Consider the following 17,632-nt stretch of genomic DNA (forward strand, 5'->3'; position numbering starts at 1 on the left):
CAAACCGCTCTGAGCTGGGATTGAAACGTTGACCTTTCCCCCCGGAAGTCAGTTGCTCTACCAAGGAGGCTAAAGACCATGGCCTCTAGCATCTGTTGCTAAAGTGCCTTTAGTGGTCAGAGGAGTGAGGTTTACCTGCACAGCACTTCACTTGCTGGCCCCTGCTACACACAACCCTAAACCTCACACCCATCCGGGGTCTCGGCACCAATGTAACCCCGCTGCTCCTATACCACCCAAACCGCTCTGAGCTGAGATTGAACCGCGACCTTCCGCTGCTTGTTGGTCGGTTGCCCTATAAAGTTGCTCTAACCAACAAGTTGGTTGCTCTAACAAGGAGGCTAAAGACCATGGCCTCTAGCATCTGTCGCTACTCTAGCAACACCCTAGCAGACACATTGGATTGTCTTTCTGTGAAATTGAACCACTTTGTGAAATGAAAATCTGCTTTCAAACTTAAAAATCGACTTAAAAAATATCTATTTAAATTTAGCTCTCACACTGTTTCACAAGCCTGTTTCACACCTCAACCTTTTAAGAATGGTTGTTTTAAAAATTCAAGCTAGGTTTTCTCAAGTCAACATCAAAATACAAATTTTCTAAATGTAATAATACACAATATTACATGTTTTACTGTATTTATGATCCAAAAAATGCGGTAAATTATTAAAGACTTTTCTATTACTATATAAATTTTTTTTTTATCGGAGGTATATACAAATGTGTTTCTACTACACCGTGCCACTAACTACAGTTGTATACGGTATATATTTCAGAAATGCACCTGCCCTAATGCCTCTTGGGAATGTTTTTGCCATGTCAACAGCCACCAGAAGAGGGCGCTAGTGCCAAAACCAAACGACGTGAACCTGGTGACCTCTCTTTTCAGTTTGTAAAGAGTGTGTATGTGTGTGTGCACAAAGGGAAGTGCAGCTCTCGCTCCTCTGCAGTGTCGTTGGCATCTGTGGCAGGGTGAATGCTGGGAGTCCTAAAGCTCCAGACAGTTAATCAGCATTCAGCAGAGAAAGAGTCCCGCGCTGTTACATAAGCAAAGGCACATGAGGACACGCTCACAGTGCTCGAGCAAGTAGCCAAATCACCCAGCACCACAAATCAATACTGCAGAGAGCTGACTACAGCCTTGCACACCGAGGGGGAAAAAAGAAAAGGGCGAGAGAAACTTGAGGACAAGAAAGAGTAGAGGAAACTAGGAGTAAAGGACCGATTCTGTTCCAGCTGTTGCATTATAAACATCATTAATGATATCATAGCCGTTATTGCATCACAGCTAGTAGAATGTAATGTAAAATGCTTGTTATGCTTTGTAATACTTATTCATTCATTAATTTAACTTCTGCTTAGACTCTATTTCAGAAGTCGCCACAGTAGAATGAACCGACAACTATGCCGGAACAAGTTTTATGCAGAGGATGCCCTTCCAGCCGCAACCCAGTATTGGGAAACACCCATTCATTCGCGCACACACACTCATACACTACAGACAATTTAGTTTATTTAATTAATTTATTGCACAAGTGTTTGTACTATGGGGAAAACTGGAGCACCCGGAGGAAACCCACCTAAACACATGGAGTACATGCAAACTCCACACAATATGCCAACTGGCTTTCTACAGAAACTCTTTTAACTGATCTTTCTGAATGAAATGCCTACTTTACTGCATCCAATCAGCTCGCAGTAGAAAATCAAGTCATGCCCACTGATTCTCATTTAATATTTAGTTTCTTTAGGAACTGCATCACAATACAGAAAAAAAGGGTCGCAGCTTTCAGTTCAGACTTCAACTGTTACTTATTCTTGTCTCTGCATTTTTTTTTCAAGAAAAATTTTTGCATTCAAGCAATTTTCACTGGCGATGAGCAAAATAAACATGCAAGATCACTCCTTGACAGAAGACGCTGTCAAGTGATTGGCGTAACCCACAGTGCAAGCCATGCGCGTAGTTGGGCATTTATACTTCTGCATGCTGTTTGTGTTGCTCTGCAAGAACACTTTCAAAGCACTTTTGCCTTGCCTTGCCTTGCCTAATCATCAACTCCACATTTGTAAACAATCAATCCATGTGGTTCGCGGCTCCCACCCATGCTCGTTACTGCTACTAAGCCAACCAATCACAGAGCTTGCAATACGCATCGTTGCGACGTGTAGTTACATTTTTTGAGAGGTGTGCGTTGACGCCAGCCACAGTAAGGGCCATGCAACTGTGCGAAGGATGCGCCAGACCATACACGTGCACTTGATGCTGAAGTATGAATAAGCCTTAACACTCATTTGTCTTGCAGAAGAAGACGAGCTTGTTGTATTGTTTTATAGTAACTGCCAAACAAAACATGGCTAGTTCAAGTAGCAGCAGCCTCAAAGCATCTTCTTCATCATTAGGAATGTGTGCTTGCCTAGACCATTTTGTGCTTAAGTTCTATCAAGTAGTGTTTATTGTATCCTCAGCTAGTTGCAATTTGTTGAAAAGAATGAGAAACTGCTACTATGATGTGCACAAATGACTGATTGTCTTGAAAAATGCAGAAACAACTGTTGTGCAAATGTAAATAGTGTTGTGAGAAATGCACAGAGCAACTGAGAAAAACTGTAAAATGTATGGAAAGAGTCTTAAGAGGGATCTTAAAAGGTATTGAATTTCACTCTCAGATTACTGTATATACTCTGTTTCAAGATTCTGATATTGGGTGAATGGAGACATGATGGATAGACAGATAAATAAACGATAGATGGATGGACGGACGGACGGACAGATAGATAGATCGAAAGATAGGTAGGTCTTATTGACAATAAGACATTTCTTTTTTGAAATGATACTTTTCCGTTGATGTGAACTTTCGCATTGGTGTCCTTTTAGTTGTGAGGCGTTAAACATTATCAAGCAAGAATACAAATTGTTTCTGTGTTTAAGGGATATAAAGTTAATCAAATATTAACCCTTGTGTATTGTTTAAATGGACTGATCTTTTGTTATGTTCGTGGCTGTTTTTGCCCCATTGACATCCATTATAATGACATTTTTTGATTGCAAAGCCTTGACACAAAATGATGCATGTATTCTTGATTTGTTGGTGGTTTTCTCACCAAAAAGAGATCAAATCTCTCATTTTTGCTGTTGATCATCAGTTGGCACCATTAACCCTTGTGCAAAAAATGTTTTTGCTTTTACATGAAGTTCTATGGCGTAAATCAGCAGATTATAGTGTGTTTGTGCATAACTACACTTACTATGTTTACTATGTTCTGAAAGCTAAGCAGCTTATTTAAATTTTCTCAGAGATATCAAAATAAGTGCACAAAGGTCTCTCACACACACATACAAAGCCAAAAGCCAGAAACTATTAACTCAAAGCCAGACACTAATCATTTTTGCACTGCAACTGATGATCTACAGAAAAAAATGTACCTCTTCCCAAGAGGGAAAACCACCAACAATAAAGAATACTTTATAGTATGGTGTCATGGCTTTGCATTTAAAAAATGTCATTAGAACGGAAGTCAATGGGGCGAAAATTGCCACAAACACAACAGGAGTAATACATTTGCAAACAGTATATTGAGTTTTTAAAAATTTTCAAAGCATTTTTCCAAAATATGTGTGGAAATAAGGTTTGTCACCAAAAATTATTCAATTTGCTGAAACAAGCTTTTTTTTCTAAGCTTTTCACTCATCATAGCACACGTGCTGACAATAAAAGTGATTCGATTTGAACACCAACACCATCTCACGGCAATTTGTAACTTTTCGATTTAGTGACTAATTCGTGTAAATTCGTACCATCTAATTTATTCAATTCAGTACAATTTGCTTATCACCCAATGACAGTTGGGTTTAGTGGCTGGGTTGATACTACACCTCCTTTTTAAAATCGTACATTTTCGCACGACTCAACTCGTACGAATTCGTACAAATTAGCCACTTAACTTTCCTCGTGGGCTCAGGCTGGAAACACAAAGAAAGTTGTGGCCAAATTAAGATTCAAAATCACCCCAGAGTGGATGAAAACATTCCCAACAGAGGGTTAAACGAATGTACTTGCTATTAACAGCTCTATGTAAAGCTGTCGTTATTTAGCCCAAGGTAATGTTGATTCAGTTCATTTCAAAAATAGTGGAAGCGCTGCGAAAATTTACAAATTATAAGACTATTTTGATTTAATTTAGCAGTATAGTTATCACTCTAATAAAAAGACTGTCCTTAAAAGTGACTCAGCTTTGTTTCGTCTCTTGCCCAAGAAAAGCAATAGTTTCCACAATTCCTCATCCGTATGTGTTTGTTTATTTTGGAGAGCTCGTTCTCCACAGGCTTTGGCTGTTTTGCCGTATTTCTCCTGCCCTGAGAGTGGAGCTGCAGTCTCACTCAGGCCTGCTCTGCTCAGACCGCCGGCAGAGACAGAGAGTAGGAGGGCGAGCGAGGGAACGAGAGAAAGAGGGAGGGAGCGAGCATGTGAGAAGCCATGTGAGAGGAGAGAAAAAAGCGTGGCGCAGCAGCAGGCGGAGGGATTGGAGAGGCGCGGCGTCTGCTGAGTCCATGAGGCGACGGAGCGGGGGGTGTTTACGTAACCGGCCTGCAGTGTCTGAGCCAAACTCACGTGGCTCATCATGTTCTCGCTCCCGCTCACTCACTTGCTTTCTCCCATCGTTTAGCACTTGTTTATCTTTGTTGTGTTTTTTTCTTTTTTGGGGTTGGATTTCTCTTGTTGAAGCAAGAAGCCATACTTTTTTCTGCCTCGGCATTGACTTGGTGATTTGGTTGCTGAGCAGCAGGTCATGACTCATGAGCAGATATAATTGGCCTCTCTCTCTCTCTCTCCCTTTCTCTCTCTCCCTCTCTCTCTCTCCCTCTCTCTCTCTCTCTCTCATGATCTCTTGTGTTGACGTGGTGAGGTGAACGTGAGCATGTGTCTGCACACAATGTGCAAAATGCTTAAAATGTCAAGCAGGTGCTGTTGTTCTGTTTTAATTTTAGATATGTGGTAATGTCCAGACTTTCACAGCAGAGAACTCTGACCACAAAGCTATAAAGTGGACAGTGTGTCTGTATATTTTAAAGTTTTTGTTTTTGCAGTTGTTTGACTCGCGAGTGTGTGTAGTTGCTTTTGGAATCACTTTACATTTGATTTTAGAAAGGGTTGAGTTACTTGAGTTGAAGTTAGTGTGGAAACAATATTAACAATAGAATATTTCAGTGCTTTCTTAATAAATGTTTTTTTTAATAAATGCTTTCTTAATAAATGTTTTTTATACACATGATAATTTTTTTTTAAAGTTGATGTGGTGTTTATTTAAAAAAAAAATGTTAGCTAACTACACCTTTGCAACAACCAATAACATGCTGTTTCCAACAGTCCTTTTTCTTGCAAAACTTTATTGTTAATGTAAAATAAAAGTAAAATTTTACCTAAAAATATATATGATAATTTATTAAAAAAATAAATAATAATTTCTTGGAGGTGGAGTAGTGGGTAGCGCTGTCGCCTCACAGCAAGATGGTCGCTGGTTCAAGCTTCGGCTGGATTAGTTGGCATTTCTGTGTGGAGTTTGGATGTTCTCCTGTGGGTGCTCCGGGCTCCCCCACAAGTTCAAAGACATGCCCTATAGGTGAATTGGCTAAGCTAAATTGTCCATAGTGTATCTGTATGGGTGTTTTCCAGTGATGGGTTGCAGCTGGAAGGGCACCCGCTGCGTAAAACGTGCAGGATAAGCTGTCGGTATATTCTGCTGTGACGACCCCTTATGAATAAAGGGACTAAGCCAAAAAGAAAATGAATGAATGAGTGAAGTATTCTCTAGCTCATTATAAGGTTGATTAGATATGAAATAATGTGGGAATCGAACTTTTTATCACCCACTCCAAAAAAGCTAAATTATTAAAGTCCCTTTGAAATCAAAACTGTCCATACTGTCCATGTGATGAATAATCCATCTGTGCATGTTAAAAAAGTAGTTTGCTCTTCAAATCTTTAATTGAAATGTGAAAATACACTTTCTGCTTTTTTTCAGTTTAATTGTCAGATTACGTATATTTTAGGAATTGGACGTGGATAACATTTAACCATGCTGCTCCACCAGTCAGTTTTAACAAAAACAGAAATGGTGAGGAGACAGTAGTGTCTGTTGTAATAGCTCTCCCATTTTCCAGATCTTTCTGAATTAAATGCCTACTTTACTATATCCAATCAACTTGCAGTAGAAAAACAAACCACGCCCACTGTTTTGTAATTTAATTTAATATTTTGTTTCTCTGGAAACTGCATCACAATACGAAAGAAAAAGAAAACAGCCGCAGCTTCCGGATAATGTGGACTTTAAAAAGAGCTTCTTTGACCAGTTTATGCTATCAGGCTAAATATTAGCTTGTTATGCTAGTAGGCCAATGGTTAGCTTGTTATCTGAGAGCTAAATAAAAATTTTGCGTTGGTGATACTATATTGTGTAACAGTAACTTGAAGAAAATATTAGTTTTATTAAGACAATGTCACAATGTCCATCTTCTATTATTGTCACGGTCACCAGCGATCCAGCCTGAGCAGATTGCTGAAAAACACACAACACATAGGACTACAAATATGCTGGTATATGGACTACAAGATCCAGTTATGCAACACACACACACACCTGCTCCAAGTCTTCATTGATTACCCTTCCACAGCTGATGCTGCTCTTGAACTGATTACACATACCTGTATGTACGGCTCACTTTGACACTCTTATTGCGGAGTCTTGTTTACTGTATTTGTGACATTACAACGAGTTTACTTTGTCTCGTTTTGCCGTGTTTTGACCCTCACCTTGTTTGTCTGTTGATTCCTGTTTGCTGCCTTTGACCATCTGCCTGCTTATTTGACTACGACTCTGTGTTGCCTGTTTACATCTGCTTACTCCTGGTTTGACCATTGCTTTCCTGACCATTCTCTGTTTAATAAACTTGCATTTAGATCCACACTTCCGTTGTCAGCGTCACATCACGTTACAATTATCATCAAGGCTGAATTTATTTCAATAAAATATCTTTAAAACAGTAATCTTGTGAAATATATAAAGAATAAAAACATAATTTTATGATTATCAGTTTTGAATACCATGGTATTGCTTTAAATTTTCAAGATGTTTTTGCTGCAGTCTCTAGTTTGACGAACTACTTGATCTGGTCCAATAGTTTATGTTGTAACACCCTTGCTACTGTGATGGTTGGAGTAGGTATAGACGTTAATAACACACAGTGTTATGGGTAATTTAATAATTAATATAAATAATTCTCATTTCTAGTAACAGTCGCTCATGCATGTGCGTCCACTACTTATTGGACCTAATCCAGTACGCTATTATGCAATGATGGATTGCAAGGAATTCTTAAATCAATAGAAAGCTCAACAAAACAGCATTTGTTTAAACTATTTTTCTTTAAATAACAATCAGTCATTTTCACTGTCATATATGGTCGATTTGATGCATCATTGCTGAATAAAAATTTTGATTTCGTAAAAAATAAATCTTGGAGTTAATAAATCTTGGGGTCCCACTTTATATTAAGTGGCCTTAACTACTATGTACTTACACAAGATTTAATTGTTTGTTACAAAGTGGGACTAATCTTGGAGTTGGAGAATAACTCTATAATAACTAAATAATTACATTTTAATACATTCTGCTCATTAAACAAAATTCCCAAATTCAAATCAGCCGAATTCTTGATGACGACTGCTTAATGACACTTAACATTGGGTGTTCTAAAACAAAAAGTCCTCAGAGTAAGGAGCATCATGTACTGTACTATGTTCGTGGGCAGGTTATGTTCTAACTTAGTCGGCTACGTCAATGAAAATCGCAGGCCTCTATATAAATCCTTTTGGCCAAATTTCCAAGTCTGGCACAAGCACCAGCACCATTTCCATGAAAAAGAAGTCAGCAGAAGCTCCACGCAGGGTTGTTGTTTTTGCAGAACGTGATAAATGTGTAAGTGAGCGTGGCTCAGTGTACGTGCAGAAATCCCAGCCAGGCCACTTGTGCTCCTCGGCGCGTACTTTCCCTCTCTTCCAAGATGTTTCTGTTCACCGCGTCCAGCTCTGGTTACAAAACATTAACTGTGGCTTGCTCTGGAGTGTGTTTGTGCAGAGTTATACCTTGCATCTCACGAGTTGGGTGTGTTCTTGAAGTAAACTCTCTCGTGCCAGCATTTGGTGACTAACTTTGTTTGCATATGTGTGTGTGTGTATAAACAGGCCTCTCCTGTTTGTTGACAAAAAGAAAAGCCCTGTTACGTAACAGCCTCTCTTTCTCTCTCTCTGTCATCCTCCCTGTATTTCTCTCCAGCCAAGTTTCACACTAGCGCCTAGAGGCAAAGCTGCTTTTCAGATTACCAACCTCACACGCTTAAGCTCCTCACACACATGCAGATGCACACATACACACACACACCACTGGACTGGGGGTGGCAGTGAGACATGTACATGCTCTGAACGCACACATGCACATGATCCGTGCAAGCAGGTCTCCTTGATGACAACAGTCCAATACGAGCGTTTCAGCCCACACACAAATCCCACCAGAGCAGTCAGAGTGCTTAGACCAAAGCCTCCACACACACGTTTAACCCAGGGGTCTCGTCAATGACACATGCAAATAAACCTGTTCTCATCATCCAGTGCGGTGACATGAGGTTTCATGTTGTTTACAGCAAATTCTGAACCTACCATCCGAATTTCACAGTGGAAATCGAGACCAATCAGATTAGGTGTCCTTTTTTTAGACAATCTTCTATTGTCTAGTTTTGTTTTGCTAGTGTTTGCTCAGAGGAAAAACAACTTGGATGTGTCATAGCATTTGTATACTAGTTCTCTCTGATGTTTTGAAGTGCTGCTTTTGTCCTCACTTGTAAGTCACTTTGCATAAAAACATCTGCTAAATGAGTAATTGTGAATTATAGCCTGAGTTTGTTGTTGTTAGGCAATGCTGCTGTAGCTCATCTGCTTCAAGGTTGGATGTGTTTGTTGTGATATAAGTCTGATCTTCTCCACTGCCCTTTGGCATTAACAAGCCACAAATATACTCTTATAATTGATGAATTATAATTCACACACATAGGCTAGTCAGAACCTGAAACAGAACCTGTATGTTAACAAACGTTCTAAAATCAATGACAGCCTGATCTGCTTCTGCAAGATGAGCTTTTAGAAATGATATTAATGATATATTTAAACTCTTTTGTGCTTAAAACCAGAAAAACTAAGCAAAATATGAATATTTATAATTGCATATATTAAGCTCCTTAAATGTTGCACTGCACTACTACATGTTAACTTTTGTCTATTTAAAATGCATCTCATTTAATTAGACAAAAAATCTATGACAATAATAAATATTAAAAATAAATATGTATGATTAAATAAATTTAATTGTGGCGGTTCATTCCACTGTGGCAACCCCTAATAAATAAAGGCACTAAGTCAAAGGAAAAAAAGTAAATCGTTATTATTAAAAATAATAAATTGCACAAATAAAAAATGAATAAAACAAATCGTAATAGGCTTTTGTTAAGTACAATATAATTGGAAAGTTTTAAAGTTTTACTTTTAAATCAAATATACACTACCTGACAAAAGTCTTGTCGTCAATCCCAGTTGTAAGAGCAACAAATAGTAACTTGACTTCTAGTTGATCATTTGGAAAAGTGGCAGAGGGTAGATTTTTCACTGCATCCCAATCATCACAAATACTGCAGAAGACCTACTGGAACCTGCACGGACCCAAGATTCACAGAAATCAGTCAAGTTTGGTGAAGGAAAAATCATGGTTTGGGGTTATATTTGGTGTGGGGGAATGCAAGAGATCTGCAGCAACATCAACAGCCTGAGGTATCAAGACATTTGTGCTGCCCATTACATTACAAACCATAGGAGAGAGCAAATTCTTCAGCAGGATAGCGCTCCTGATACTTCACTCTATAAAGTTTCTGAAAGCAAAGAGGGTCAAGGTGCTCCAGGATTGGCCAGCCCAGTCACCAGACACCAGACATTATCAAAGGATCTTGATAAACTCTGGGAGTCCTGCAAGAATGCTTTCTTTGTCGTTCCAGATGACTTTATTAATAAGTGATTTGAGTCATTGCAGAGATGTGTGGATGCAGTTGTCCAAGTTCATATGAGTCCTACACAATGTTAATTCTATTTCCACTGCACCATGTCTTTATATTCTAATCTGTACATTATTACTGTTAAGTGACAAGACTTTTGTCTAAGCAAAGTCAGATCTTTTCTGTCCTAATTAATAATCAAGGCATGATAATAAATTATTTTAGTAAAATATGCCTAATATAGAGTCCTTTGCCTTTCGTATAAGCCACTTCTAAAATCAAATGATCAACGAAAAGTCAAGTTAATATTTGTTGTTTCTAAAATTTGAATAGGCGACAAGACTTTTGTCATGAAGTGTAGTGTATACATTTTTTATTATAATGAATCTTGCACACTATGGAAATACTGTCGATAAACATGGTTAATTTTGCCGTCATGTTAGAGATTGTACACTAAACGAAAAATACATTTAGAAATTATTTTTAAAGAGCTTTTTAGATGCACTGCATTGTTACCTTGCACATTATGTCCATGTCACAATGATCAACATGTAATATTTTTATTTGTATTTTAGATTATTGATTCCGTTTGACTAGAAATAAATATATAATATCCACATTATTTTTGAACACAAATTCTACAGGGAGCCTGCATTTTCGTAGTGCACCTTGTCAAGCATAATCTCTTGTAAAAAATTCTCCAGTCTGTTTGTATGTGTTTGTATATTTGTTGGCCTGTTATGTTCCCTTGCCACCCTCATGATTTAAATAAGTCATCAAGCACGGTGCAGAAGGTGTGTGTGGTGGCCATGGAAATGATGCGGTACGTGCTGTACAGCTTGCTTGAAGAGTCAGAAAAACACACCTGTAGATGATCCACAGGAGATCCACAGTCCGCTGCAGCCCACTGTACATCATGTTGATATTCATCCAGCTTTGTTTGTCCTGCTTAGTCAGAAAAACACTGTTGAAAAGCGTCATTGCTGTTTCTCTTGTTGGAATATATTTAGAATAGGAGAAAAGAACTGGATGTTGTGCAACTGAATTGTGATGGTTATTAACAAGATTTATCAAAACAAGTAGTATGTTTTAAGAAAGAAAATCACTAAGAAGTTAGCATCACCTAAGATTAACAAAGGCTGTTTGTAGATTTCTTTAGCCAAAAAAAAAAAAAAAACTAAAAAAACCTGCTGGCTTTCACACAATAGATTTGTGTTGCTACAACATGAAGGACTTAAGTTAACTTATTTGTTTTTACAAATTGAAGTAGATTGACCATAAAACTATTAATTTGTCCCTCAAAAAAACAAAAACAAAACTCAAAATTGTGTTCTTTCAGCTCTTTTTAAATAAGTAGTTTAAACATTTTTGAGTGTATTTAAAGAGGCCCTATTATAGATTTTTAAAAATAACATTCCATGCACTGAGTGAAAAAAATCCAGCTGAGATTTAAATCTGAAATTGCACCATGTTTAAAACTATTGATTCTTAAACGAAAGATTTGATTCAGAGTCAAACAAATGATTCATCTTGTTTTTGGTTCTTTTGGCTGCTTTTATCGACGATGATACGAGACATCAGCAAGCATAAAATGCTCGATCCGGTAAAACGTGAACGTGCCTTTCCCTTTAGACACTAGTGAAGTGTGGAGGATCACGGGACTGATCATGACACGAAGATGACAATCACTGACATATCGTCACCTTGGAATTATAAGGTTCTATCTGCGTTCTGAATGATTTTGAGATATTGAGCTTCAAAGTTTTTGCATTCCATAGCAAACAATATGGGTGCAACATTTGTTTTTTTAAATTAATGGCAGGCATTTCTCTCTGTCTTGAGCTGAATGCAGTCGACCAATCACAACAGACTGGGTCAACGGACCATTCACAGCAGATTAGCTTCGAGCTAAGGAGAGGTTTGGGAACAAATGAATGGCTGAGCAAATCATATGGAAGTTGTTTGGTTCATTAGGTAAAAATAAATGCAGATTATAAGAATGAAAGTGTTTTTTAATTTGCATGCATATCGGACTGTTACTGGAGACACCCAAAACCAAAATATGACCTTTTATATTGCATAATAGGGGCTCTTTATTACACTCTAATATTACACTCTTTAAGTGTTCAAGATAACAATATCATGCATGTTCATCATCACAATATACTCTATTGTTGATTATCAGCATGTAGTTTCTACCATGCAGATTAGCTCTGCAAAATGTGTCCCACCTTCAGCTTATGTAATTACTGTACAAAACATACCTGCAAATTAAGAAACTATCTTCATCAATCTTCATTTTCCTAAATTGTGTTAAGCTCTCTCCACCACTATAAAAAAACACAGATTTCATTACAATTTAAAATGACATCTTGGATAGCTTTTCTACTGAAGATATTGTTGATACTTAAAAACGTAAAAAAAAAAAAAAAAACACCTTATAAATAACGTAGAAATGGTATAGCAGAAAATTTTGGCGGTTTTAATACCTTGACTGTTTTTAAACCGCAGTATTGAAAACGGTTATCGTCCCATGCCTAATATTGTCCCAACACAAATTGATTAAGTTAACACAGGGGTCACCAACATGGTGCCCGTGGGCACCAGGTAGCCCGCCAGGTTCACACGAGTTGCCTGCGGGCCTGTTCTAATAATAGCTCACCATAGCACCACATATGAGTAAGCTGCATCTAATGTTTTTATAGGTATTCTTTTCAAATCAGACTTGCATTGGTGTAAATTTAAAAATTACTTATCTATTTATCTAACTTGTTAAATCATTGTTGACAACTACTGTGAGAAATCATTAATATGATCAATGTCTTCACATAGATGAATATAATTAATTATTAACAATAACATATAATTAAAAGTAAATTAAGAAAAATGTGTTATTTAATAACTGGTAGCCCTTCACACTAATCGGTACCCAAGAAGTAGCTCTCAGTTTCCAAAAAGTTGGTGACCCCTGAGTTAACATAACTGTTTTATGTTCAATCCACTTAAATTTGTCAAAACAATTGAGTTTTCCACCCCAGGAAACTTGTGTGGATTCAGCTCATTTTAAGTAAGTAGTTTGAAAAACCAGCAAAGATCAGTTTTTGAGAGAAAGTGCAAACACTCTTTTTGCTGTATGCTCAGTCTGAAAGCAAGGCCCGAATGCCCAGTTCGCCCGCTGACGTCCTACAAGCACGTCCTGTGCCCTAACCCTGTTAGACTATCACATGCTCTGCTTCCGAACCACACCAGGGTCAGTCATCTTCAGGAATGGTTGTTTACGTCCACCGCTGCTGTTTGTCTTGGCCCCGCTTGCGAATCAACAATCTCTCCAATTGCTCTCACATGCAAGGCTAATTTGTTTTGCTGTTAGTGGCGCTGTTTATGAGCCACATTGAACACTGATGCCACTGATGAGAGCGGGTCACGAGGGCCATCTGCACCAATGGCTGGCTTGTCAGGCCACTGGACGGGGCGGACGTTTACTGTTTGAGACGCCCTGCTGTTCTGCTCAATTTTGGAGGCTGAGATTGAGGAGTCTTGGGTATTTTGAGGCCTGAGGTGACACCTGTGTGGTTTAAAATCTGGATGAAGATGGATTGCTCTACGTTGTAACGTTGATTTCAAGTTGAGTGGAGAAATTTCAAACGTGATTTAGATGTGTTTTGAGAGTTATAAACCGATTCAGTGGGAAGATCCAACTTGGTTGATTCAATCCACTTTATTTCAATCCTCATGCTCAATTTCATGATTTTTGGATATTTTTACTTTCATTCATTCATTCATTTTTCTTCGGCTTAGTCCCATATTTATGACGGGTCACCACTGCGGAATGAACCACCAACAAGTTCATGTACAGATTATTTATTAAGTTATACACAATAATCACCTTAATATTTATATTTAGCTTTTTGGCACTGTTCCTATACAAATGAATAATTTATTTATTAATCAGAAAACATGAATTAATAAAAATATAATGATTTTAATTAAAGAATAATTATTATGTGTTTATTTACTTTATTTATTTTTCTACATTCTCAATTTCACGGTTTCATGTGAATTATTAATTGTATTTTATTAATTAAGTTTTATTTTGTTTATTTGGTTACAAATATCAAGTCAACCAGTAGGTTGGCACAGTGGGTCGCGCTCTCGCCTCACAGCAAGAGGGTCGCTGGTTTAAGCCTTGACTAGGTCAGTTGGCATTTCTGTGTGGAGTTTGCATGTTCTCCCTACGCCAACGTGGTGATGTGTTTCCTTAGTGATAGGTTGCAGCTGGAAGGGCATCTGCTGTGTAAAACATATGCTGGATATATTGGCGGTTCATTCCGCTGTGGCAACCCCTGATTAATACAAGGACTAATAATTTGATTCGGGTGGAAAAGTGAGTAGCGCTTTCGCCTCACAACAAGAAGGTCACTGATTTGAGTCCTGGCTGGGTCAGTTGATATTTCTGTGTGGAGTTTGAATGTTCTCCCAATGTTCACGTGGGTTTCCTCCGGCTGCTCCGCTGTCCCCCACAAGTCCAAAGACATGCACTATAGGTTAATTGAATTAACTAAATTGTCCATAGTGTATGTGTGTGAATGAGTGTGTATGAATGTTTCCCAGTACTGGGTTGCAGCTAGAATAGCATTCGCTATGTAAAACATATGCTGGATGAGTTGGTGGTTCATTCTGCTGTGGCGCTATACTATGTCAGTTGCTCAATTTTGACAAAAATGTCAGATAGAACCTTATAATTCTAAGATAATGAAATATCAACTTCGATCTAAACAGCCCTTGGAGAAAGTAATTAAGTATAATTTAATTCATTTGTTGGTACTTATAATCTAACTGATTTACAATGCTTCTTCACTCTCAAACACAATGAGATCTAAGCTAAAAACAACTTAAATTTTGCCTTCAAAATGTTCTGAGAGTCATTTGGACCACTTTTACAATACTTCCATGGTGCTTCTGCATCCTTGATTGTTTTCAAGCTTCAACTAGAATGCAAATGCCAAAAAGTTAATGTTTTCCTGAGCCAGATCTGCCTTTAATACATGAACAAGTATCTGTTCTGCAATATCTGGACTGTGGAAGATGTGGTCGAGGTGTTCATGTCTAGACTGTCCGATGAGATTTTAGCTGTATTGATTTTTCTCTCCTGCACTTTCTCTTCCATAAATCTGTTCCTCCCAAAGTCATAATCCTCCTTCCACACTGGAAAGAGTGAGATTGCATGGCGGCAAAGTTTCAGTCCATTAACTTTACAGTGCCAATGAAGTTGTTGCGAAGGTGTTTTGTGTTGTGTGAGATGTTTACACAACTGCTTCAATAGTGAATACATCAAATAAGTTCTCTGGTGTAAATCAGCAGGGATTGTTGGCTTGTAATACTCCTCGCCGGTCTCAGGCTTTATTATAAATTTAGCACTCTCAAAATCGATAAAATGTTATATTCATATACTGCAGATTTTTTTTTACTGCAAACATAAAAGTTTTTAAACTCAATTTGTCAAAACTGTATCAAAATAAACAGCATTTTATTTGTCCGTTTTTTTTATTTTATTTAATTTTATAATTTTTTTTATAAAGTTGTCTGTTGATTTTTTTTTTATCAAACCAGACGTTTATATATAAAATACTTTGAAAAACAGTAAAATATATCTTCTAATTGTTTTTAAAGTATTCTTTAGAAATGTAAAACTGTAAAACTTTATACAGTTTAAAATGTTTAAGTGTAATTTATTCCTGTGACAAAAAAATATATATATATTTTAGTCTCACAGTTTCGGGGTTGTAGTAAGAGTCACATGCTTCAGAAAGCATTCTTATGTATTTTAGTGATCAAGAAACATTTATTATTATTATTATTATTATTATTATTAACAACGATGAAACGGTTATGGTGCCTAATATGTTTATGGCAAACTTAAAGCATTTTCCCCATGCTTCTAAAAAAAGTTAAACTGAGCACAAACAACTTAGTATTTTGGAGGATTTTCTGTCATTTTTGATTAGGTAAACCAATTTAATATGCAGTAAATTAATTCAATGTATCTCTAATTATATTTACACATAAGTATTTATTCATTTTCCTTAAGCTTAGTCCCTTTATTCATCAGGGGTCTCCGCAGCGGAATGAACCCCCAACTGATCCAGCATATATTTTGCACAGCGAATGCACTTCCAGATGCAACCCAGTTCTGGGAAACATCCATATCAATTACACACACACTCAAACACTACAGCCAATTTAGCTCATTTAATTTACATATACCACATGTCTTTGGACTGCGGGGGAAACCGGAGCACCCAGAGGAAACCCAAGCCATGTGGGGAGAACATGCAAACTGAAATGCCAACTGACCCAGCCGGGGCTCGAACCAGTGACTTTCTTGCTGTGAGGCGATCGTGCAACCCGCTGCACCACCTTGACGCCCTATATTTCATATATACTGTATATACAATACTTATATTCAATTTTGTAATGCATCAAAAACTTTGAAAAGTCTGTCAGGAAAACCTTATAGCAGAGGTTTGTGTGCTGTAATGCGAGTGTGTGTGTGCTGAATGTCTGTGTGGAGTGAGCCAGGCCTGAGACACAAGCCTAGCACAGCACAGCACTTCTCTCTCTCTCTCTCTCTCTCTCTCTCTCTCTCTCTCTCTTTCTCTCTCTCATTCTCCGAATCGCGATCTCTCAGTACCTGCAGACAGCAGCGCAGGGCTTTTGTGAAGCTCGCTGGAGCATCGCAGGCTTAACCCGTCCAGCCGCAGTGTGGCGTGTCCATGCACATTTTAAACAACTCAGCCTGTCTGTTTCTTCCTCCCCACTGCTCCATCCATCCCTCTATCGTTCCCTTTCTCCCTCCCTCCTCTTCTCCATCTCCTATCTCTCTCTTTTGTCCTCACTTCACCTGCACAGGGTGTTTTTTTTTTTTTCTCCTGCAGCAGCAGACGGATGAGTCAGACTCGCTCTGCTACCTTCATCTCTCACTCTCCTCCACTGTCTTTCCTCCTCGGAAGTGCAAGAAACACTGCAGCATCAGGAGAGAAACCCAACTCTCATTACTGACAGTTTTGTAGGAGTGAAAGCAGATTTGAGGAGAGCATCTACAATTATGATGAACAAAAGTAGGAAATGATTTGAAGTATTTTGACAAATATCATTAATTGTGCGTGTGACTGAAACTTTATTCAGTTAACATTTGCAGTCGATTTACTCCTCCTCAAGGCACCCAAGATGTATGTATCTTGTTTTGTTTTTTTCAAAGTAGATCTTCAAAGATGATTTTTATGTTTGTCTTGCCTGCACTTTGATGAAAATCATAGAGTAACGTAAACACAATAAATAATTAACCTTTGATTTAAAAATTGCACTAAGCTGAATACTAGTATTTTGAAAAATATATTATAGTCTTATAAACTGTCATTATGGCAAAGATAAATGAAATCAGTCATTAGAAATTAGTTATTAAAACTATTATGTAAAAGAAATTATTCTTCTTTCCCGTTAACAAAAATTATGAAAAAAAATATTTTTTTTAATTTTTTTTTA

The 17,632-nt window shown here is 37.7% G+C and overlaps 1 protein-coding gene and 1 long non-coding RNA gene across 3 annotated transcripts in view; both read left to right on the top strand.

Annotated features, from left to right (window-relative positions):
• Positions 1–17,632, top strand: part of itpr2 (inositol 1,4,5-trisphosphate receptor, type 2) — a 167,294-nt gene that overhangs the window by 70,071 nt on the left and 79,591 nt on the right. The window lies entirely within an intron of this gene.
• On the top strand, positions 244–4,222 carry LOC147839694 (uncharacterized). Its single transcript, XR_015514839.1, has 2 exons — positions 244–2,528; positions 2,572–4,222. It is a non-coding gene; the product is annotated as an uncharacterized LOC147839694 (long non-coding RNA).

The sequence above is a fragment of the Danio rerio genome, chromosome 18, assembly GCF_052040795.2.
Source record: "Danio rerio strain M-AB ecotype USA chromosome 18, GRCz13ab, whole genome shotgun sequence".
Taxonomy (NCBI): Eukaryota; Metazoa; Chordata; class Actinopteri; order Cypriniformes; family Danionidae; genus Danio; species Danio rerio.